At 49.4% G+C, this 24,377-nt stretch overlaps 1 protein-coding gene across 1 annotated transcript in view; it reads left to right on the top strand.

Annotated features, from left to right (window-relative positions):
* DIAPH1 (diaphanous related formin 1) overlaps positions 1-24,377 on the top strand; it is a 177,678-nt gene that overhangs the window by 111,333 nt on the left and 41,968 nt on the right. The window lies entirely within an intron of this gene.

Below are 24,377 nucleotides of genomic sequence, written 5' to 3'. Positions count from 1 at the left end.
CCAGGAAGCCATTGTGTGGGGGAGACAACTCCTGGCTAAGGGTGTTGAGTGATGTTTCCTTGCTCTCCCTCTTCCAGGAACTCCAATTCCTATCTATTACAGGAAATTTGCCTCTGTTCTGAGGAGACGGTTTGTAGCTGTGCTCCGTCCTAACAGCAATTGTTGCGACAGCATATGAGCACAGACGATACGCAAACAGGAAGCACTTGCTAGATGCCTTGGCAGGACTATTAACACTGATCCCAGGGTACTCCTTTGTCCCGCTCCCAAAAAAAAGAATGGGTTTTTTCTTTGCAAATAAAATGGATGCAAAATTCACTGAAAGGTTCTGACAGGGAGGAGGTTAATGTATACTGGCTGAGGTGAAATTACTGAAGCTAGGAGGTGTTCAGGAGCTTATGTTAGGATTGTGCTTTTCAGTCCTGGGCATACTTCCATGTCAGCAGTTGGTAGGAGGACTCTGTTTACCGCAGGTAACTGCAGAATACAGCCTTCTGAATGTCTGTTCCCCTGCAGATCGGGGTCTATATGCTGTGCAGGTTTCACTACCACTTTGGAGCTGTTCCTGAAGTCCATTACCAGCAATGGTCTGCTCCATACAGGAACCTGGTACCATAGAATCCTCTTCCAGTGTGGCACAGCATTCATAGCACTAAGCCCCTGTAAACAGAAGCTATTTGAGGTGTTGTTAAATGCAGAAATTGAACTGTTTGGTTTTTTGCCACCATAACAGAGACACTTGCAGAATCAACCACCCATCCTTAAATAGAAAAAATACCTATCTTAAGCAGAGTCTTTCCTGTTACCTATAAGGTGAGGGAAGCCAGAGACTCCAAGAAGTCCACTAGATACTTTGCTGTTGCTCATCTCTTCTATATACTACAACGATGGACAGTAGTTCAAAACCTGAAGAGAGACAGTTTCTTAATAAAACCGTTTGGAGGCTGGTGCCTGTGTATTCTGAACCATGTTGCTCACAAATCTCTTCAACTTGGGATTCAAATTTTCCTGGGATGTTTTGTGTTCTACTTAGTCCCTGTTGCTCTCTGTCTGAGCAATGGAACACCAGGAAAGTGGAGAGGGAAGGCCCTTTGGATTTTAGGGTTCTGTGTACTCTTCCCTCCTCAAGATAAAGTGGGGGTTGTGGCTGGGATGCTAATATCACTTTCCCAAAGTGGGACAAACTCAGTCCCTGAGCGTGAATATTTCAGGTCACTCCCATTTCATTGCCCACACCACTGTGATAAAAGCCCTGCCAGCCCCACCGCTGAAGCTGGTAATTGCAAACACATGTAAGCACAATCCACCTTTGTGAAAACCTGCAGAAAAATTGATGTGTTTGGGGAGTGCTGGTGCCTGCTGTCACTGAACGCAAGAGCTGTGGCTCACGCTCCAGTACCTGCAGTGCAGCTCAGCTCCTCATGGCAAGTGGGGGAAAGGGAGAGCACTTGTCTTCTGTTTGAATTGCATTGTGTACCTGATCTGATCTGACATACCTTGGCCACCAGCCCAGCAGAGGAAGGCCTTTAATCTCTGTGTGTGCATGTATGTGGGGGGTGACTTAGGGCACCCCATTAGCTCAGGTGTCAAGTGGGGTTAGACACCTATGAGCAAACCACTTCTGTTAAGCGTAGTTTGGAGGGGACCCTTTGTGATCCTCTCCAAGCTGAGTGTGAGTGATCCTGTACTGCTCCGATTGTAGCTCTGGCATAAGGATTCAGTAATACTCCTACTGGTTCTTTTAAAGGAAAACAAAACTGGTCTAGAGGGCTTGAAGAATGTCCCTTCTTTATCCAAAGCCAGGGCAGTTTTGGGTCACTTTTTTTTGCAGTGAAACCAGCATGCAATCATAAGTAAAGCAAACTTTGTTTGAGGCAGCCCCTGTGAGCCCATCCCCTCCGCTCTACTGGCCCTCGCTGGCTTCATCAGTGTCCCTTTTCTTCATTCCTGCTTTTCCAATACTTCATCTTTTGTAAATCTCTCTCTCTAATGCTCTCTTGCGCTTTTCTTTCTCATGTGGCTTTTCTGCCTGTCTCCTCACCATGATTTCTCCTCCCTGATTTTCCTCTCTCTTCTTGGAGTGGGAAGCTATCGTGCATGCCTTGGTCATTTCCCACATGTGGATGACAAGTGTTTTAGACTGAAAATTTGTGGGTGTCACCCTGCAGGTGTGGGTTTGTCTGCCAGTAGCAGTGAGACTTGAGTTGAAAGAGTTTATCTCCGACTGTTTAACAGACCCCCAAATACTGGAGACATGTGGGCTGTATTCCATTACCAGGGCTATCTCTGTGCTGTGGGGGTGATGGCTTGAGAACACATGCTCTGTATCTGTCTGCCCTTCATTCAAGCGCTTCTGTCTCTGAAGCAAAATGATTGAACCCTTACTCTGCTCTTCCAAATTTTGTGTATAGATGGGCCCTGAAGTGATTGACTGGGAAGGGGTCGGTATTCTGTGGGCCCTGAGGTGGATCCTGTTGGCTCTGCAGGCCTGGAGTAACTGGCTGTGAACAGCTGCTGCAGAGCTCTGTGGGAGCTAGGAGCAGTATGCTTGTTTTGCACAGCTTGAACATGCACAGACATTGTCAGTGCTGTGGATGACTGTGTTTCTGTGTGTAAGGAAGTTTTTTGGATCACCAGGGTTTCCTCAGCTTCCATTATTTGCTTCATTGCCTGTCAAACACAACTGCCCCCATACTAGACAGCACACTCATCACTACACTTGCTTATCTGAGCAGCGCTACTGTGTTACCTCAGATAATAAAAACCTACCTGCATCTTTGTGCCTGCCCTGCTCTGATGAGGTCTGCATTGTGCCTGCTGCTTTGTCTGTCTTAGAGCCAGACAGTTATGGCCTTGGTCTCCCTAATTTTTCTACCCTTTTCCTCTTCTTATGGAGGGTCAAATGCTTGTTTCTGAACTGGCACTTACTGCTGGGAGCCTCATTATTCCATCCTCAGCCTCAGTTCTGATTCAGACAGGTTCATGCTGCTGCAAAGATCACAGGGGCGGGAGAACTCCCAGCCTTTCTTTCTCTCCTGCCACTTCTGCCCTAATTACCCTCTGAGGAGCTGCAGCTCTTTAGAGCTACCCAAAAGCCACCTCGCCCAGTGGTCTCACTGGAAACACTTCAACCAGAAATAGGAGACCATAGTTAGACTATAGAGATTTACTAATTTTCTTTACTATTTGTGCTCATTATCAGTGTTCCCGCACTGAAAGGGAGACTGCTAAGCTTGAACAAAACCAGAGATTAAACTCCCAAGTCACTGCTGAACTGCCCTCTCACCCAGGGCTGTGTGTGCAGGGGAGAGTGTTCAGCACCCCATGTTCCTCCCACCCACTGCTCAGCCTGGGAGGGAGAAGGAGACGGGCTCCATACGCTATCCCTACTCCCCATATTAATCAGAGCTTGTTTGGTGGGGGGAGTTGTCTCTCATCCCAGACCCGCACTAGCCAATCTCTGTATGTGAGGGGGAGGGTGCAGAGGGCCCCAGCGCAAGAGGGATGTTTTAGTAGTGCTCTGGCTCTCTCTTCACTGCAAGTCCCACTCTTCTGTGAGGCTGAAATTACGATCTATTCAATGTACCTGATACAGTTTTTCTAACAGAAAGTGGGCACTGAACCCTTGCTGTTGCCAGAAGAACCTCAGGGTTCTGTGGGGGAGATGATGGGAGATAGGTCCAAATAGTCTAGGAAAATTTCAACTAAAAAAAAAGGAAAAGAAAAAAACTATTTCACAGTCAATCTACACTGGTTAAAGGCAAAGGGCTTTGTTACCTCTCATCTACTGTTTTCTTAACCCAGGAACTCCTCCTCCCAGTGGAAGGAGTGTTACATAAAATTGACTCCTCCCCAGAACCGTTTCTAGAAACAAATCCTTCTGCTAAAATGAACTGCAAAATGAAGATGTCAAACTTTACAAGACTGGCAGCTCCGCAGGGTAAGGATTTTGTTCTGTACAGGGTTAGGCGTGTCTTCAGCTGCCAAAGATCCACATAAACTACCTTGAGAAAATGTTCGAATTGCCCTATTAAGCATTCAGGTGTAAGGAAATGCCTGTGCCAGAGTGTCTCATGCTAACTCTGCTGACCCTTCGTATATTGTATTTGAGAACAGCACAGGTGCTTCTATCAACCAGACTGTATATAACATCTTACACTACTTTTTCCTTTTATTTTCATGCCAAACAGAGATCATGAAAGTCAGCTGTTTAGATGTAGCATAAATGAGGCAAAGGCTCCTGTGAAGTCCTACCTCATTTATTGCACACCATATAGTAGTGCATGAGGCACTGTACGCTATACTAGGTCGTTAATGAATGAAGCAAGGGCTTGTGTGGTGCTGAGCCTCCTACACTGTTCACTCCACAGTTTGCACTATAAACAAAAAAACTGATTTGAGCTTGTAGAATTTATTGACTGGACAAGATACAAGTGCAAGTATATATGATAGCTCAGATATCTGTCACAAGATAGCTTGGTAATTCATCAAGGCTTCCCACTAGTGATTGGGAGTTAGTAGTAGTGTCCTCTTGCCCTATGGCAACTTATTGCTCTGTTGATGTGTCAGGTTCACCAATGTGTTGCTGGTGCGTAGGGACAGGGTGGTGTTTCTCACACTGCAGCTGCCATTCCCCGATCCTGTAGTGCATGACACTTTAGACTCTCGGAGACTTGTTCATTTATCAGAGTCCTGATCTTTGGGCCCTCAGTAAGTTATCTCATGAGAACTGGCTCCTAACCTAGATGCAATTGCCTCGGTGATGGAATGCCTGTCCTCGAAGGGTATCAGACTGCACAGAGCTGATAAGGAGACTCACTGTCCTGTTTGGAAGATCCCAGGTGTGGAGCGGAATAAAATGTTAATAGGAGGCTTAGTGACTCATCAGTAAGTGCTCCAGGCTAGAGAAACATCTCCCTGAGATCATTACTTCACACCACTGTCTCCACTAACACCCAGAACCTTGCATGCTAATGCTTTTTCTCCTTCAATCTCACTGTTCACAGAACAGCGGATATGATGGTGGGACAGATTGCCTCTGCAGAGAGAGCTTTTCCAAAATCTCGGAGGCCCTATCTGGGGAGATCCTCGTAGGGTGGAGCAGACCATTCTTCTGTATGGTGGCACCTGTTCCATTCAGTGAGATGCAGATTTTCCATCCTGGGAGGATTCCATGAGATTCTTTATTTAGAAAGCAAAACTCTAGGACACTGCCCTGCTACCTGGGAGGGAATGATGACAGTAGGGGTGAGAGAATGCCCTGCCGTTATAGAAGGAGATGTGGGTGAAGGTGGCATTGCCCTGCCTGTATGCAGGGCCGGCTCCAGGCCCCAGTGCGCCAAGCGCGTGCTTGGGGCGGCATGCTGCAGGGGGTGCTCTGCTGGTTGCCGGGAGGGCGGCAGGCAGCTCCGGTGGACCTTCCGCAGGCATGCCTGCGGCAGGTCCACCAGAGCCGCAGGACCAGCTGACTGTCCGCAGAAACGCCTGCGGCAGGTCCACCGGAGCCGCGGGACCAGCTGACTGTCCGCAGAAACGCCTGCGGCAGGTCCACCGGAGCCGCGGGACCAGCTGACTGTCCGCAGAAATGCCTGCGGGAGGTCCACCGGAGCCGCAGGACCGGCAAGCGGCAGAGCGCCCCCCACGGTGTGCTGCCGTGCTTGGGGCGGCGAAATGGCTAGAGCCGGCCCTGCCCGTATGTAGGTAAGAAATAGCTGAATGGGCTTGACAGATCTGAGCTGCCATCATTATTAATTGAACTACACCTCTAGCTCGATATAACGCTGTCCTCGGGAGCCAGAAAATCTTACTGTGTTATAGGTGAAACCATGCTATATCGAACTTGTTTTGATCCGCCAGAGTGCGCAGTCTCACCCCCCCAGAGCACTGCTTTACTGTGTTATATCAGAATTCGAGTTATATCAGGTTGTGTTATATCGGGGTAGAGGCGTACATTACAAAATGATTGGTGGAGAAATAGGGTCTTTGTCAGTGTGACGTTCCCCTGGTGTTATCTGGACTGGTGATCTACTAGGTCACTCCAATCCTCAACTCTGGGAGCCGACCTTACCCTGCTCTGCTGTGAGAACCCTCACACCCGGGCTGTTCACACACAGCCTCTAGGATGTAAGCTGCTCCCAGCTACATGAGTGAGCACTTTCAGCCAGCCATTGCTTGGATTGTGCAACCAAATGACACTAGCCAATATCTCCGATCCCAGATACAACCATGGTAACCTCTGTCTTGCAGTGTCCACTTATGCCCGCTGAATGCTGCAAGCTTATATGAGTTCATCAATTTAACATATAAATTGATATATACCAGGTTTGTTATCCCCAGGGGAGTCTCTGACATGCGTCAGATCAAATGCATTGCTTCAGGTAGAGTATAGGTCATACGGGGGGAGGGATAGTTCAGTGGTTTGAGCATTGGCCTGCTTAAACCCAGGGTTGTGAGTTCAATCCTTGAGGGGTCCATTTAGGGAACTGGGGTAAAAATACGTCTGGGGGTTAGTCCTGCTTTGAGCAGGGGGTTGGACTAGATGACCTCCTGAGGTCCCTTCCAACCCTGGTATTCTATGATTCTAATAAACATAGTTACTAACTACAAAAAAATAGATTTTAAGTGATTATAAGTCAAAGTGCAACAAGTCAGATTTGGTCAAATGAAATAAAATCAAAACGCATTCTAAGCTGATCTTAACACTGTCAGTGCCCTTACAAACTTAGATGTTTCTCACCACAGGCTGGCGGGTTGCCCTTCAGCCAGGCTCTCTCTTTTGATCAGTGCTTCAGTCACTTGGTGTTGTGTCTGTAGATGTAGTTGGAAGAGAGAGCGTGGCAAACATCTCTCACTTTTATCATGTGTTATCTTCCTTCTTGGCTCCCCCCACCCTTCAGAGTCAGGTGAACATTACCTCATCGTAGTCCCATAGAATCTTAGAATATCAGGGTTGGAAGGGACCTCAGAAGGTCATATAGTCCAACTCCTGCTCAAAGCAGGACCAATCCCCAACTAAATCATCCCAGCCAGGGCTTTGTCAAGCCTGACCTTAAAAACCTCTAAGGAAGGAGATTCCAACCACCTCCCTAGGTAACCCATTCCAGTGCTTCACCACCCTCCTAGTGAAAAAGTTTTTCCTAATATCCAACGTAACCTCCTCCCCTGCAACTTGAGACCATTACTCCTTGTTCTGTCAACTGGTACCACTGAGAACAGTCTAGATCCATCCTCTTTGGAACCCCTTTCAGGTAGTTGAAACCAGCTATCAAAACCTCCCTCATTCTTCTCTTCTGCAGACTAAATAATCCCAGTTCTTTGAGTGCTTACTTATATCCATTCCAGTTAGGTGTGCGCACGCCCATGTGCACGTTCGTCGGAAGATTTTTACCCTAGCAACACTTGGTGGGTTGGCTGGGCACCCCCTGGAGTGGCGCCGCCATGACGTCGGATATATACCCCTGCCGACCCAACTGCCCCTCAGTTCCTTCTTACCGCCCATGTCAGTCGTTGGAACAGTTGAGTGCGGTTTTACTGACCTCCACCTCCCTAGCTACTCGTAGTTCTCTAGTTATTTTGTTGTGTATATATAGTTCAAAGTTATATAGTTATAGTTAATTTTTATTGTTAATAGTTAGTGTATAGTTAAGAGGGGTTCGGGGATTAGCCCCTTCCCCGCATCCGGTGCCGGGGCCCATGCCCGGTTCACCGGATTTCAAACCGTGCTCGGCCTGTCATAAGCCGATGCCGACAGGAGATCCACACAACTCCTGCCTTAAGTGCCTTGGGGAATCTCACCTGACAGATAAGTGTCGCATTTGCAAGGCTTTTAAACCGAGAACAAAAAAGGAGCGGGACTTTTGGCTAAAGCAGCTCCTCGTGGAGGCGGCTCTTACCCCTCTGCCTTCGGCACCGAGCGCTGGTCAATTGGCTGGCAGAAGCGCCTCCTCGGCACTGAACCGCGCCGGTACTGCCAAGGCCTCTCGGCACTGGCCGTAGCCGGCACCGAAGTCGACGCAGCACCGCTCCCTCTCCCCGAGGTCGAGAAAGCCTAAGACTCCTGCTGCTTCCATGCCACCTGCACCGCAGCCAGAGAGCTCTTCTAAGTCGGATCGCCCAGCACCATCGATTCCAGTCCTGCAAGGGCCATCGAGTCTGGTGCCAGTCAGCTCCCCAGCGCGACCCGTGGTTTAGCTTACTACTCCATCCACGCCAGAGACGTTCTCAATGGCGAGGGATCTGATTGCCATGACAGAGTCGACGCTGCCTCAACCTCTGGCACCGCCAGTGCGGGTAATACAGTCTATCGGGAAGCCTGCCTTGATAAGACCATCCTCTGTCAGCACAGCAGAGCGGCACCATTCACGATCACGGTCCCGCAGACGTTCCAGGTCCCATCGGCGCTCCCGACGCCACTCGCAGTCCCGGTACCGTTCTCCTCAGTGCCGGTCACACTCACGGCACCGGTCGGTATTCCATTCACCGGCCCGCTACTCTCAGCGCCGTTCCAGCTCCCGGCACCGCTCCAGGCACCGTGACTCCCATAGCCGCTCCCGACGTCGAGCTTCGAGATCTTGGCCGACCTCCCGGCACTGCTTCGGTCGCAGGTCCCGATCTCATTCCCGGTACCGATATACCTTCCGGTACCGGTCCCCGGTGCCAAGTAGAGCAAGGTCCGCTAGAGACGGAGACTCTGTCCAGGGCTTTTCAGCACCTCCGTGGCCATCCAGACACACATCAGTGTCGTCCCACACGGACAGCTCTTATGCTCAGGACCGCAATTCTGATGTGCCCACCAGAGTCTTTCAAGAGACCCAGGCCCAGGACCAAGGACCCCATCAGTGGTCTTTCTGGACACCTTGGGCGTACCACCAGGCCCAAGGCGTACCAGTAGTTCTGTCCTGCTCTGTCTCATCAGAGCACTGAGTGCCAGAGGCGACGGTTAGCCGTCCCCCTCCGACTGCTGTGGAGGAAGCCCCAGTTCACCCATCGGACTCCCAGGTTCCACTGGAGCAGGAGGTCGTCCAAGAGCAACAGGCCACACAGGACCCGCTCGTTGCCGGCATCTCCTCTTCCTCTTCTCCAGATAAGGCGGTGGCAGGAACATCCTCCTCGGGCCCTCCTCAAATGGACCTGAGAGCCCATCAGGACCTCCTAAGGAGGTTAGCACTCAATATGAACCTCCAGATGGAGGAGGTCCTGGAGGTAGAGGACCCAGTAGTGGACATTCTATTGACGGATGCCCCCACTAGAGTGGCCCTACCGTTTATTTGGACCATCCAGGCGAATGCTGATACTATATGGCAGTCCCCAGCCTCTATCCCTCCTGCGGCCAGGGGAGTCGAGCGTAAATGAAGGGTGCTTTCTAAAGGATACGAGTACTTGTATGTCCATCCTCCTCCCTGCTCACTAGTCGTCCAGTCCGTTAATGAGAGGGAACACCATGGCCAGCAGGCGCCAACCCCGAAATCGAAGGAGGCTAGGCGAATGGACCTACTCGGCCACAAGGTGTACTCGGCAGGAGCCCTACAGCCCCAGGTGGCAAATCAACAAGCCTTGCTTAGCTGCTATAATTGTAACACCTGGGTGGCTGTGGGTAAGTTTACGGAGCTACTCCCTCAAGACTCTCGCCAAGAGTTCACTGCCCTCTTGGAGGAAGGGAAAAAGGTGGCCAGAACTTCCTTCCAGGCCTCGTTGGATGCAGCAGACTCAGCAGCCAGGACTCTGGCCTCGGGTGTTGCCATGAGGCGCATCTCATGGCTTCAGGTTTCAAACCTCCCACCGGAGCTGCAGTATACCATTCAGGACTTGCCATTTGATGGTAGAGGCCTCTTCTCAGAAAAGACTGACCCCAGGCTGCAAAGCCTGAAGGACAACAGGGTCATAATGCGCTCTCTCGGCATGCATACGCCGGTGACCCAACGCAGGCCTTTCCGTCCCCAGCCTCACCGCCCATACTCTGTGCCTAGACAAAGACAGGACTTTAGCAGGCGGCGCAGCCGAGGTGGTCGCAGACGACCGTCAGGACCCTAAGGGGGCCAAAATCAAGGTCTCTCGAAAGCACCACCGGGACCAAAGACGAACTTTTGAAGGTGTGCCCGAGGGCAGCGTACCAGTTACAGACCAGGATCCCTCTCCTCCCTTCTTCAGCCATCTCTCCTACTTCCTCTCGGCGTGGTCCCAGTTAACTTCAGATCACTGGGTCCTACGCACAGTTGGGTGTGGGTACCACCTCCAGTTTATTTCAACCCCACCCTCCAACCCTGTCCCTCTTCAGGGACTCCTCTCACAAGCAATTCCTCTTACAAGAGGTGCGGATGCTCCTTGCCATGGGAGCTATAGAGGAGGTACCAGTGGACGAAAGGGGCAAGGGGTTTTACTCCCGTTATTTCCTAATCCCCAAGTCGAAGGGAGGTCTCAGACCTATCCTAGACCTGTGAGGACTCAACCAGTTTATGATAAAGTTGAAGTTCCGCATGGTATCCCTGGGGACCATTATCCCGTCCTTGGATCCTAGAGACTGATATGCCGCCCTCGATATGAAGGACGCGTACTTTCACATCGCCATTTTTCCTCCGCACAGGAGATACCTCCACTTTGTAGCCAATCGTCAGCACTTCCAGTTTACGGTCCTGACGTATGGCCTTTCTAGAGCCCCAAGGGTATTTACAAAGTGTATGGCCATAGTCGCCTACCTCCACCGATATTGGATACACATTTTTCCGTATCTGGACGATTGGCTCATCCGAGGGGCCTCCAAGACACAAGTCACTCAGCATGTTGTCATCGTCAAGGACCTATTCACGCATCTAGGTCTGATGATCAATTTAGAAAAATCCACTCTGGTTCCCACGCAGAGGTTAGACTTCATAGGAGCTATCCTGGACTCCTATCTAGCCAGAGCCTGCTTACCACAGCCACGGTTTCAGGCGATGGCAACAATCATCCGAGGTCTACAGAATTTCCCAACGACCTCGGCTCGCACTTATCTCGGTCTTCTGGGTCACATGGCTGCCTGCACGTTTGTAACCAAACACGCCAGGCTCCGCCTCCATCCTCTCCAAGTTTGGCTAGACTCAGTATACCACCTGGGCAGGGACCCAATAGACACGATAGTCACCATTCCCCCAAGCACCCTAGGCTCCCTAGAATGGTGGCTAACTCCTTCCCTGGTGTGTGCAGGGATGCCATTCCATCCGCCCCAACCCTCAATGTCCCTGACGACGGATGCGTCATCTCTCGGCTGGGGTGCTCACCTCGGTCACCTTCGTACTCAAGGTGGTCATCTCAGGATCTGGCATTACACACAAATGTCCAAGAACTGAGAGCAGTCCGCCTGGCGTGCCAGGTGTTCCAGCAACAGTTGCGAGGCCATTGTGTCTCAGTGTTTACAGACAACACAATGGGCATGTACTACGTAAACAAACGGGGAGGGACACAGTCCTACCCCCTTTGTCAGGAGGCCATCCAACTCTGGGATTTTTGCATAGCCCACTCGATAGATCTGGTAGCATCCTTTCTCCCAGGTGTTCAAAACACTCTGGCAGATCGACTCAGCAGGTCTTTCCTGTCTCACGAGTGGTCGATCTGCCCAGACGTTATGCATTCTGTTTTCCAGAAGTGGGGATTTCCCCACATACACCTGTTCGCTTCCCACAAGAACAGGAAGTGCCAGATGTTCTGCTCCTTCCAAGGTCTCTCCCCGGGATCGATCTCAGATGCTTTCCTGATACCATGGAAGAGCCAGCTCCTTTATGCCTTCCCACCGTTCCCAGTGGATCACAAGGTCCTGATGAAACTCCGCAGGGACAGAGCGCACATCATCATGATCGCTCCAGTGTGGCGCTGGTACACCACGTTGCTCAACCTGTCGATAGCCAACCCAATTACCCTGCCACTCCACCCAGACCTCATAACTCAGGACCACGGCAGGCTTCGCCACCCGGACCTGCAGGCTCTTCACCTCACGGCGTGGCTGCTGCATGGCTAAACCAGTCAGAGTTATGTTGCTCTGAATCAGTACGACAAGTTCTCCTGGGTAGCAGGAAGCCTTCCACCTGCTCAAAGTATCTGGCCAAGTGGAAGCGTTTCTCCTGTTGGTGCAAAACGCTTAATCTTACTCCCACTGAGGTCTCGATCCCCTCTATTTTGGACTACCTCTGGTCTCTCAAACAGCAGGTCCTAGCAGTATCATCACTGAGGGTACACTTGGCAGCCATCTCTACCTTCCACCCAGGCGAATGTGGTCATTCCATGTTCTCGCACCCTATGGTTTCGAGGTTCCTCAAGGGCTTGGAGCGCTTATACCCTCAAGTACGCCGCCCAGCCCCGACCTGGGACCTCAACCTGGTTTTAACCAGACTTATGTCTCCCCCATTCGAGCCGTTAGAAACCTGCTCACTACTATACCTGTCTTGGAAGACAGCTTTCCTTGTAGCCATTACATCGGCCAGACGAGTCTCCGAGCTTAGGGCTCTTACGGTGGATCCGCCGTATACTGTGTTCCACAAGGACAAAGTGCAGTTGCGACCACACCCGGCATTCCTCCCTAAGGTGGTTTCGGCCTTTCATGTTAACCAGGACATCTTTCTCCCGGTCTTCTTCCTGAAGCCACACTCAACGTGACGGGAGCAACAGTTGCACTCCCTGGATGTCTGTAGTGCACTCATATTTTATATTGAGCGGACAAAACCGTTTTGTAAAACGCCCCAACTCTTTGTCACAGTAGCAGACCGAATGAAAGGCCTACCTGTTTCCTCTCAGAGGATCTCATCTTGGGTGACAGCGTGCATCCGCACTTGTTATGATTTGGCTCATCTTTCCCCAAGCCACATCACCACACATTCTACCAGAGCTCAGGCTTCATCTGCCGCCTTCCTGGCTCGTGTACCTATCGAGGAGATATGTTGGGCAGCTGCCTGCTCCTCAGTCCACATCTTTGCTTCGCATTATGCTCTGGGTCAACAGTCCAGAGATGATGCAGCCTTTGGCTCAGCAGTTTTGCATTCTGCCACGTCTGACTCCGACCCCACCGCCTAGGTAAGGCTTGGGAATCACCTAACTGGAATGGATAGGAGCAAGCACTCGAAGAAGAAAAGACCGTTACTCACCTTTTGTAACTGTTGTTCTTCGAGATGTGTTGCTCATATTCATTCCAAACCCGCCCTCCTTCCCCACTGTCGGAGTAGCCGGCAAGAAGGAACTGAGGGGCGGTTGGGTCAGCAGGGGTATATATCCGGCTCCAGGGGGTGCCCAGCTGACCCACCGAGTGTTGCTAGAGTAAAAATCTTCCGACGAACGTGCTCGCGGCATGCGCACGCCTAACTGGAATGGATGTGAGCAACACATCTCGAAGAACAGCAGTTACAAAGGTGAGTAACTGTCTTTTCCCTCAGCTTCTCTTCATAAGTCGTGTTCCAGCCCCTAATAATTTTTGTTGCCCTCCGCTGTACTAATTTTTCCACATCGTTCTTGTAGTGTGGGGCCCAAAACTGGACACAGTACTCCAGATGAGGCCTCACCAATATCGAATGGAGGGGAATGATCATGTCCCTCAATCTGCTGGCAATGCCCCTACTTATACAGCCCAAAATGCCTTAGCCCTCTTGGCAACAAGGGCACACTATTGACTCATATCCAGCTTCTTGTCCACTGTAACCCCAAGGTTCTTTTCTGCAGAACTGACCAAGAGAAGGGGAATCCAACAGGTCCTTTGTTACTGCCTAGGCCAGTGTCCTTTGTTCCTGTGAGGCTGGACTGGGTTTGTCCCATACATGCCCTGATGAGGTGTGAACTGCCCCTCTACTCCTGGAGAGTTTTGCCTGGGCTTGTTTTAAGCAATGAGGACACATTTTCAGCCTCATAACTATATACATGAAATTACAACCTATAACATTACTATATTTCCCAACATGGCAGTCTTTGCATTGGATACCACGTATCCAATCGTATTATAGGGATGAACATGGGGGTGCAGGGTGTCCCCCCGAGATACAGAGTGTCACAGTCTGTGACTGGGACCTTTGTAGGTAGCAGCAGATTGCCTCTTATCTCCATTCAGTTTTCCCATTGTGAAGTAAAATTTCCCTACCAATTGTTGTGTCCACTAGGTGGCACTCCTGGCTGAGAAATGGGTTTTTGTGATTAGATTGCTGGCTCTGTGGCAGCTAGCTTATCATGCTGTATCCATTTAAATGGGTGAGATTGTAATGTCTCACTGAAATGCATGCTGCAAAATACTTAATCGCAAGACAGAGAGAGATTAAACCTGGTCTTCAAATGAATCTCAAGTGAACAAGGTCAGGCAGGATCTGTAGAAGGCAAAATGCACCCCATGCCATATGCATGTGTTTGTTTAATCAAGGAAAGCATTGCATCAGGTGGAATGCTGCCCTTTATAGAGCAACCTGATAAAGAGTGGTGAAGCAGAGTGCAATCATGGACAGCCTGTCGACTTCTGTTACTGTGACATGTAATACTGAGGTTCTTGCTTAGCCAGGGGGTGTGTGCATGCTAGATGGGCTTTACCTTTCAGGGAAGGGGTTGTTTTATTTTTCTTAAAATTGGTTGAAGTTTAACTTTCAATGGCAGGTATTTGTATAAACTCCCCAAAACTTCACACATAGCTCTATCTTTTATCAGACTATCTGCTGCACGGCACTTGCATGGGGATCTTGTAGGTGTTTTCCATCTCTAACTCCTATGAAAAGCTGTCCAGGGAACATTGAAGAAGTTGAGAGGCAAGGAATTAAGAATAAGTTCTCAGCTGGACAGTTCAGCTGCAGACCAACATGCTGATCTGGATAATAACAGGTGGATACTGAGGCCTGGTCTACACTACGCGTTTAAACCGATTTTAGCAGCGTTAGACCAATTTAACGCTGTACCTGTCCACACTACGAGGCCCTTTATATCGATATAAAGGGCTCTTTAAATCGGTTTCTGTACTCCTCCCCGACGAGAGGAGTAGCGCTAAAATCGGTATTACCATATCGGATTAGGGATAGTGTGGCCGCAAATCGACGGTATTGGCCTCTTGGCGGTATCCCACAGTGCACCACTGTGACCACTCTGGACAGCAATCTCAACTCGGATGCAGTGGCCAGGTAAACAGGAAAAGCCCCGCGAAATTTTGATTTTAATTTCCTGTTTGCCCAGTGTGGAGCTCTGATCAGCACAGGTGGCAATGCAGTCCCAAATCCAAAAAGAGCTCCAGCATGGACCGTACGGGAGATACTGGATCTGATCGCTGTATGGGGAAACAAATCTGTTCTATCAGAGTTCCGTTACAAAAGACGAAATGCCAAAGCATTTGAAAAAAAAATCTACAGGCTACACAGTGCTGCGTGACAAGCGTAACGGGAAGCCAGAGACTCAAATGGACGCTCATGGAGGGAGAGAGGGGGTACTGAGGACTCCAGCTATCTCACAGTCCCCAGCAGTCTCCGAAAAGTATTTGCATTCTTGGCTGAGCTCCCAGTGCCTGTAGGTTCAAACACATTGTCCAGCATGGTTCAGGGTATAGCTCGTCAATTTACTCCCTCCCCCCACCACGTGAAAGAAAAGGGAAAGAAATGGTTTCTTGACTTTTTTCAATGTCACCCTGTGTCTACTGAATGCTGGTGGTAGACGTGATGCTGCAGCAGTGAAGAGCAGTATCCGCTCTTCTCCCCTCCCCGGTGGCAGACGGTACAATATGACTGCTATCAGTCGTCACTATCAGCCCGTGTTTGATAACTGCTGAATACCCCTGCTGGCCTCAGGGGCGCCTGGGTAAAAATAGGAATGATTCCTGGTCATTCCCAGTAGATGGGACAGAATGGCTGGTAACCATCCTCATCATAGCAACTGGGGGTTAAGCTCCATCAACCCCCTCCCTTTCCTGTGTAAAGAAAAGATTCTGTACTGCCTGGACTATCATAGCAGCGGAATGCTCTGCTCCTCTCCTCCACACCACTTAATGTCCTGCCTGGACTGTCACAGCACCGGGAGGCTGCCTCCCCCTCATTTTATCTCACTAACAAGTCACTGTTTGTTATTCCTGCATTCTTTATAACTTCATGACACAAATGGGGGGGACACTGCCACGGTAGCCCAGGAAGGTTGGGGGAGGAGGGAAGCAACGAGGGGGTTGTTGCAGGGGCACCCCCCCGTGAATGGCATGTAGCTCATCATTTCTGTGGGATCTGACACAGAGCAGCTGTGCTCTCTGATACACTGGTTCTCTAGTACACTTGCCCCATATTCTAGGCAGGACTGACTCTATTTTTAGAAACCATAAAGGAAGGATTGACTCGGGGAGTCATTCCCAGTTTTGCTTTTGCGCCCCCGGCCGATCTCAGCCAAGGGCACCCATGATATCAGCAGACAGCACAGAAGGACAGGTAACCATCATCTCATTGCCAAATTACACTGGCAGCAGACAGTACACAACGACTGGTAACCATCTCTGCTATCATGCAAAAGCAAATGAATGCTGCTGTGTAGCGCTGGAGTATCGCCTCTGTCCGCGGCATCCAGTACACGTATGGTGACTGTAAAAAAAAAAAAAAAAAAAAAAAAAAAAAAAAAAAAAAAGCTCCATGGTTGCCGTGCTATGGCGTCTGCCAGGGCAATCCAGGGAAAAAGGGCACGAAATGATTGTCTGCCGTTGCTTTCCCAGAGCAAGGAGTGACTGACGACATTTACCCAGAACCACCCGCGACAATGATTTTTGCCCCATCAGCCACTGGGCTCTCAACCCAGAATTCTAAGGGGCGGGGGAGACTGCGGGAACTATGGGATAGCTACGGAATAGCTACCCACAGTGCAACGCTCCGGAAATCGACGCTAGCCTCGGACCATGGACGCACACCGCCAAATTAATGTGCTTAGTGTGGCCGCGTGCACTCGACTTTATACAGTCTGTTTTATAAAACCGGTTTATGTAAAATCGGAATTATCCCGTAGTGTAGACGTACCCTGAGAACTCAAGAATCAGACTCTAGATGTGGGCCGACACTTCAGCAGTGAGATTCAGATTAATTTCTCTCTGAGTAGGTAAATGCCAGTTGACTGCTGTCAGAGAATGCTTCATGGAGGAATAGATCTTCCAAGAACAACACTTAAGCAGAACAAGTAACATTTACTGGTAGCTATAGTTCAAACTTTGCACTGAGTCTGTCAGTGAAAATAGAAGCAGATTTCAAGTTCCAGAGCAGAATCTTATTGTTTTGAAGGATGTTTAATTTTGTCCTTTAACTGTTTGGCCTTTTCAGCATCCGCATCACCTTTCTCTTTGCTAAAGCTGAGTTCGCTGACTGACTCTTTCAGGAGTGCCTGTTTGAGCAATCCTCAAGTGTTCCCATTAGCTTGTGTGAGGGAGCTCATCAGACTTCCCAGAGCAACCTGTTCTCTTGCTGAGACTAAGAGCTTTTTCTCGATTTATGATGTTTGTTAAGAGGACTTGGTTGGTGGACCTGTGAGCTGAAATCAATTTCTGTAGTTGTTGCCATTGCCAGTGATCTGCAAACTGGCTGGATTTGCTTGGAGTCCAGACCAGTTCCCATTAATGTTCAGCTGCTGTTGCAGTATGCTGGTACAGACTAGGGAAATTTGCTGGGACCAGGATCTGTAATCTTCTCAAATTGGGACAGGCTATGTGCATGTTTTGGGGAAATAATGTGTGTGCCTTTTAACCTCTCCTCTGCTGCTCTGTCAAAAAGTTTACTGTCTGGCTCTAGCCAGCCATGTTCAGCATTTGTTGAGTGGCTCTGAGCCCCTTAGGGTGTGGTGCTTGTGGGGTTAATTCTCTGTGCAGCACAGAGGTCTCTTTGAAATGCAGGCTGAGTGCAGAGAGCCAGGCAGCCATCACTTGCTCTCATTGCTGTCTCTGCCTGTTAAAATCTCAGTTGACTCCCAGTGCAGCTTTAATTAATTGGGTTCACAGTTAGCTTCAGGGCATGTACTTTCCTTTGATTTGATGAGCCTCACTGCAGCATGAGTGAGCGATTCTGGGCTGAAGGTAGCACAGAAATTTAATTAAGCTGGACTGGTGTCCCCTGCCCTTGGAGTTGTGCCAGGCCTGGACATTGGTCCCTACTCCCCACACCTGAGGCACAACAGGGCCCTTCATACAGTTCTTTGTTAATTAACCGGGAAGTTATTCTTTCCTTCTTCCTCCTCGCCCATCAGTCACTCTGGGATAGTCCTTCTCACCCAGGACACTCTCTTGACCTACTCTGGGGAATGTCTTCACTCAGCACCCCCATTGTGGACATAGTACACCCTCAGTTGTTTTGGGGGTGGGTCCCAGCCACCCACTGCTCTGAGTAATGGGGATCTTCCTGCCAAGGCCCCCCACCCTATCTTCAGTTGAGGGGATGGGGCCTTCTCACCTCTGTTGTGACCTCTCTCCACTCCCTCTAGTTACATAAAGGAAGCCAGGATTCAGGGGGTGCTGAATAAGGTAAATGTGACACAGAGGCAGGAAGTGGGGCAGGTTCAATAAGAGGGAGCAGCTGAGAATGAAGGGAATCAGAAAGGGAAATTAGTGGAAGTAGAGGCGGAGGGGATATGGGGATCCATCCAATTCCATACTGACTGTGACTCCAGTGCCCTGAAGAGAGCATGAGAGAGAGACCTATAACACATAGCTGAAAGGATCAGACCAGCAACTCATCTAATCTAGGGTTTTGCCTTTGGGAGTGGCTGACAGGACCAGCACCAGCCTAGCAAACTCGTGCTTGAGGCGGGAGATTCTAACGGGTGGCTTCCCTCCAATCCTAGGGCGGCACAGCTGCCCTCTTTTTTTTTCTTTTTCTTTTTGGTTTGCCTCTGGGTCCAGCTGCCCTGTGCCCAGGGGGCTTTTTTTGTTTGGTTGGTTTTTTTTGCTTTGCTTCCAAGTCTGGACACCCTGCACCCAGGGGTTGGTTGGTTTGTTTATTTGCTTTGCCTCTGGGTCCAGCTTCCCTGCAGCCAGGGTTTTGAGGGATTTTTTTGCTTTGCTTCCGGGTCCGGATGCCCTGCACCCTGTGTTTTTTTGTTTGGTTGGTTGGGTTTTTTTGGTTTTTTTGCTTGGGGCAGCAAACAAGTCAGAGCTGGCCCTGGTGGCTGATACCTAATGTTTAGAGGAAAGTGATGCCCCTTCTTCTTGCCCAGAATGCACACACATGCAGAGAAATTGAGCCTGGAACCAGTGCTGACAGTTCATTGCCAGCATGGCTAGTGGGACCTATTTCAGCTCTCCTCACCTTCCTCATTTCAACCAGCAGATGGCGCCCAGAGCATTTAATGCCTGAGAGATGATGACTGTTAATCTGGGAACACTAAAGCAGCCCTGTACAGCTTTGTTTTGACTTGAGCTGTTCCTGATGCAAACTGTCTAGATGAGTTGCTTAATTTTGTAAATGTTGAGCAAAATGATGCTCTCTGAAGGGTGACAGAGCTGGGCAGGCCCCATTAGGTCACAGGGACTAATGCAGGATTGGTTGCTACAGCACATTTTCTGGGGCTTTCTTTGATCTGTGTTGGAGATGGTTTTGCAGAGCATTGCAGGAGTGGCTGGCTGATGGCCAGCCTTAATTTCATCCCATCACTGCTAGTTGCACCCTATGTGTCACCTTAAGTAATCCCTCCTCCCTCATTGGGTTAGCACCCCCACCCTCTGCATATCATCCGAAGCAGTCCGTCTATCTCTTGGAGCTAACACCCTTTTGATGTTCCTGGGCCTTTCATAGCTCTTTAACCAGGTTACCTAGAGTGAATTCATTTAAGCTGCATCTAAGGACACCCCACACTTCCCTTGCCATTGGCATGAGGAGTGGGGAGCATAGCTTGCAATGCACTGACAGAGGTAGGAAAGGCTGAGCTTGTATTTTAATCACTAGCCCATGAACAACTCCTCAGTCAGGGATGCTGGTGCTGTCTCTTTACTTGCAGAATTCAGGTAGAGGGGAGATCTCTGAGATTCTCCATTGCATCAAGCTCCTTTACATTGCTCTGGCAGAATACAGGGGTACAATTGACAATATTAGTGGAATATTTACTTTGTGTGCCCCCCATCGTAGCCCCAGGTGTAGGGAGTATGTTAAAGGCAGGCCAAGGAACAGATGTGCAGCATAGCCAGAGTCTTCCTGCATCCTCTGCTACTTCAGGGACTTGGCAGGGCTGAGAATATGGAGAGTGAAAAGGTGTCTGAAAGCCATCTTTGTCTTCTCCATTCCTGTGCTGAGTGCATGAACAGTTAGACCCACTAATTAACAGTTAGACCCACTGTGTTTATTCTCACTACCTGCCTCCCACCTCAATGGCCAGCACAGGATCATTCCTTACAGTTCTTTCATCACTGCCTTCCACCTTTCCATTAGGATCAGAGTTCTACTGCTTAGCAGTTCTCCCCACTTGGAAAAGGTTCTATTATTCAGCCTGAGTGTTTGCTTTCCTGTTGCCTCCTGTTACTCCTAGTTTACTCTCCTATGACCCGCCACAATCAGTTCCTCTCCTTCCTTTTAGCTTGCATCTTCCAGATATTTGTAGACAGATGTATGGGACAGAGTCTGTCCCTTGCTATGGCCTGGCCGTATAAAGGAGCTGTAAAGCAAAGCAGAATGGAAATTTCCCCACACTGAAGCAGTGAGGGGCCAGTACAGGCAGTACATCCCCTGGCATATGGGCATTCTGGGACGGATTAAGGGCAGGAGGGGCAGTAGCCAGAGCAGTTTTCACTCTGGCTATTCTGGGCTGTAGAGCAGCCCTTAGGTACAATGCCAGGCTGCTGTACTTAGAGCAGCCCCTAGAATTGCTTTCTTGTACTGTGGGTCATGTCAGTCCCAAGGCATCCCAGAATTAATTAAATGCAAAAGCAGTTTAAAGCCACCTTTGCACCTTCATCTCTGGACTTTGATTCCTGTGCTGCACCTCTTGAGAGGCATAGCACAGAATCTGGGCCCATGTCACCTTAGGGAAGTTGTTTGCCTGGGCTATCTATGTATTTAGCTGTATTAATCTCTCTAAATCCATCCCTGCCGGTGCAGTTCTGTTGCTCTTCAAATTCCTTCTTGTTTATAAAGATCTTTCTTTCAATGTGATGCCCAGATTTGAACCCAGCTGTAGTTATACTGAAGCTATAGAGAGTGACTCTTCCTTCTCTATGCCATGTTGTTGGGGTCTTTGCATAGGCAGCCCCTAATCACACTGGCTTCTTATTCTAATGCTGTGTTGTATTCCAAACTCCAATCAAAGCCTACTGTCAGTGCTAGGGGTACCTTTCCCCCCAGTTTCTCTCTCCCATCAGATCTCGGATGTAATGACTGTTTTTTCTGGAGTGTGTTGATTTCATAGAATCATAGAATATCAGGGTTGGAAGGGATCTCAGGAGGTCCTTTGCATTTGTCTACGTTAAATCTCATGTTATCACATGTCAAAGGCTAGAAGTTGTTTTTGTTTCAGAAGGATTTGGGAAGTGGGAGAGCAAACAGGCAGTGTCACAAAGAAGGCTGGTGTGACCTGTATGAAGGTAAAACTTGCAGGTATTGGATGGCGTTCTGGGTCCCTGCTGTGGAGAAGTCTGCAGGTATTTGGTGCTGGGGGATAATAGCAAGTATAGCTATGAGGATGGCCAGTGTGTTGCTGCTACAGACATGGACACTTCTTGTAGTGACTGTGTCAATTTAAGTATCAGATGGTAGCCGTGTTAGTCTGGATCTGTAAAAGCAGCAAAGAATCCTGTGGCACCTTATAGACTAACGAAAGCTCATGCTCCAAAACGTCTGTTAGTCTATAAGGTGCCACAGGATTCTTTGCTGTGTCAATTTAGTTTAGTGAGACTTTTCAAGCCTTACAATCTCTTTAGAACTCATCAGGAGCAAAGTGCAGTTTTACCTTTGAACACCAGGTGGCACATGGATGCCTTTGTTTTTTGCCTGACCCTGGTTTCACTGCTGGAGTCTGAGGTTGATGCAACAATTGGGAGAAGTGAGCTAATGTTCTCTAGGTTTTGAACTCCTGTCTATGCCTTCCACAGCAGAATCCTAGGGAGAGGGAGGAAGATGAAACAATGAAGTGGAAGCACCGTGATGCACCCACTCAGCCTGCCAGGGCAGCATTTAGAAACACTAACTGAATCCTTTATGCCATCACAGTATCTTTGTGTGAGGCTCAACACTGTCCCTCAGCTAGCAGCTACTGCCACCCGCATTGTGCCAACCACACAGTGTATGCTCCCTGCACACCCTTTCTGTGCCCTCCTGGGCTACATGGCCTCCTAGCTCCAGCCACATGGGCAGCACTGCTTTCCTGAGCACCATACCTCAAATCATACTTGTCCAGTGGGCAATGATCCTCACACCTTACTACATCCTCCACTGACACTCGGGAGCTTCATTCACGTGGGCATAAGTTACCCTGCTTGGTTACACTCCCAGATAATACCTGCCACAGGGACACTGCTAACCCAGCATAAACTGGATGCTGTGGTCCTAGGCACATTGACCCAGATATACTAATCACACCAACATCCTTGTGCAGCGCTGCTTGGCTAAGATAATAATTGCCATGTGGGCATCAATCCCTGCACACCCTTAGGCCGCCATTCCCAGGCAGATGTAACCTTAAGACAGAGCAGGGAAAATATCCAAAGGAGCCCAGGTGTTACGGAGTTACCGGGCAATGCTTTGGAACTGCTTTTTACCAAGCCAGTTAGGACTTTGGGGAGCCTTTTTTTTTTTTTTTTTTTGGAGCACACTTGTTTAGGGCAAGAAGCTTACACGTTTTTACCTTTTGGGGTTTTTTTGGAGCATTTAGCATTTTTTGCCCCTTTGTGCGCTTTTCACAGTGAGCCCACCCAGGCGGGATTTTGGGGAAGCCACAGGGTTTTGCACCCCCCACTTTGCAGTTAGACGTGACTTTTAGCCAGCCAGTAACACAGAGGTTTATTTGATGAAAGGAACAGGGTCTAAAACAGAGCTTGTAGATACAGCGAACTGGACCCCTCGGCCGGGTCCATTCTGGGGCAGTGAGCCAGTCCCCCCCACGTCTGCACTTTACTCCTTGTCCCCAGCCAGCTCCCGACTAACAACCCCTCCCAGCCCCTCCTCTCTCCTCAGCTCCTTTCCTGGGCCAGGAGATCACCTGATCCCTTTGTCTCCAACACTTTCAGCTGGCACCTTTGCAGAGCAGGGGCCCAGGCCATCAGTTGCTAGGAGCCAGAGTGCCAGGCATTTAGGTGCACTGTTCCTTTGCTCTTCAGCAATCACATGCCCTTATCCCACCACCTAGATACTTAAGAACTGCATAGGGGACACTGAGGCACCAACACAGTATTCAGAGGAAACATTAAGAACATTCCCAGTTCGTCACACCAGGTCTCACTGAAACTCAGTGGTGCCTAAGTCACTTTTGAAAATGGATTTTAGGCTTCTATGTCACTTTAGGTGCTTTTGAAAATTTTGCCCAATGTATGGATCCAGATGGCAGCACTGGTTTTACTGCTCAGCTGGTCACTCTTGGTCCTCTGGGTACAGAGATGTGAACACGTTAAACCTAGAGCGCAGCACATGCTCCCACATGCCGGAACAGTGCCATCCTCAGATACACAGTGCATAGGTGGCGTTAGTCCCAGTCCTTCCTGCTCACAAGTCTTTTCATATGGGCAACTCTGGCTCAGAAAATGTTAGAAGATAGTACTGGCGCAGTGAACCCAGTGGATAAAAGTCCCTGCCAGCAACTGAACTTGTACCAGACACCCACTAACCGGAGACTGATACAAAAATTTGGGCAGAGACCTCCACTGAGGTTCAGAGAATAACTCAGAGAGAAGCCTATCTTTGCTGGGCGGAGATGAATGTTTGTATCCTTACTGGGATGGGAACTGTCTTTTGTATCTGTTTCTGTATGAAAGGTGTCTGATCAAACTGAAACCCACCTCTGAACTTCACAACTGTTAGTTACATGGTCCAATACTCAACCACCCTTCTGGCTGTTAGCTTTTGGAGAGTCCTCTAGTTCCACCTTTGTTGCCTATGGCTTCCCCAAGCACCTACATGGTGATACAAATATGATTTCTTGTCACTTTCACTGCTGTACAAGGGATTCTGAGTAGCAGCAGTAAAATGGGTAGAATTTTCTCAGTTACTTTGGTGCTTTCTTGCAGAGATGTCAGTCTGCAAACATAGGGGCCATATGCTGGGAAACTGATTCATCATTCTCTGATGACGAGGGCAACATCATGAGTAGTGCAGGTGGTCTCAGGTGTTTTAACCACTATGTTGTCTAGTCCTGCTTTGAGTGGGGCTAAGCAATATTGTGGTAGAAATGCCTGAGCCCCGTGTACAATATGACCTCACCATTGTTACTGCCAGCAGAGAATCACAGGTGTGTTTTCACAGGGAGACAGCCCAGCACAG

The sequence above is a fragment of the Gopherus flavomarginatus genome, chromosome 7, assembly GCF_025201925.1.
Source record: "Gopherus flavomarginatus isolate rGopFla2 chromosome 7, rGopFla2.mat.asm, whole genome shotgun sequence".
Classification (NCBI taxonomy): domain Eukaryota; kingdom Metazoa; phylum Chordata; order Testudines; family Testudinidae; genus Gopherus; species Gopherus flavomarginatus.
Note: the sequence above shows the minus strand (reverse complement) of the source record. Positions and strands in the feature narration are given on the sequence as shown.